Source organism: Cucurbita moschata, unplaced genomic scaffold, assembly GCF_002738365.1.
Source record: "Cucurbita moschata cultivar Rifu unplaced genomic scaffold, Cmos_1.0 Cmo_Scf00137, whole genome shotgun sequence".
NCBI lineage: Eukaryota > Viridiplantae > Streptophyta > Magnoliopsida > Cucurbitales > Cucurbitaceae > Cucurbita > Cucurbita moschata.
In genome coordinates, this window is record NW_019268653.1 from 79023 (window position 1) to 79966 (window position 944).

The 944-nt window shown below is 38.3% G+C and overlaps 1 non-coding gene across 1 annotated transcript; it reads left to right on the forward strand.

Annotated features, from left to right (window-relative positions):
• Nucleotides 1-283: 283 nt before the first annotated feature.
• On the forward strand, nucleotides 284-355 carry TRNAQ-UUG. The gene has a single exon. It is a non-coding gene; the product is annotated as a tRNA-Gln (tRNA).
• Nucleotides 356-944: the final 589 nt, after the last annotated feature.

Consider the following 944-nt stretch of genomic DNA (forward strand, 5'->3'; position numbering starts at 1 on the left):
AAGACTGGGATGTAAAGTATTATTTCAATTTGTTTGTAATATACAACAATATATAAATTAACTATAAGAAATATATAAAATTACATGTTCTCTAAGAGCTTCAATCAACACTGGAGGGTTACTTCTGCAACCACTCTAAAGGTGCTCAAAATCACAACGAGTTAGATAAAACAACTTTAGAACTTTGAATCCAATAACTTGAGTTTGACTCGTGATAGGATATCTCTTCTTGTGGAATCTGCATAAAATAGGACAAACCATTCCAAAATAAATTTTTACAAGGGGTTCTATGGTGTAATGGTTAGCACTTTGGACTTTGAATCCAACGACCTGGGTTCAACTCCAGGTAGGACCTTTAAGAACGACAACACAAATTTTCTTGAGGCATAAGGTGTAACATTCTTAAGTTATTCTGAACTTGCTCCACTTCATGCATGCCTTCCAAGGCTTCATGTACTTCATGCATGCCTTCCAAGGCTTCATGAACATGACCTCTGCTTGAGGTATTGTTGTTGGTTCTCAATCTAGCATGTTTCTAACGTAATCATTTGAACCCGTCGTATTCAGGATAATCAAATCATGGCATCCAGCTAGCAAATCGTGGTGCAGGTCTCATTTAGGTGAGGGAGATAATAAGTTCATCATGGAATCATGCTCTCATGGTACATATACCATAGCCTGAGATATACCATAGCTCATGGCATCCTGATATCTTGGTTCTTGGTTTTGATAACTTCTCGTGGATCGTAGCCTGAGATATTCGCTACCAAAGATGGATTTCTTATTGGGTAGCCGATTCTAGGGGTTTCAAGGCCCTATTTCTTCATTAAACCCCTTCCATATCCTATCTTCAGGCTAAAGGAATTGGTTTGGAGGAACGTCTTTGAGTGTAGGACCTTAATTTCCAAAAATCATTCTCGGTATGCAACTCACTCGAAACGCCA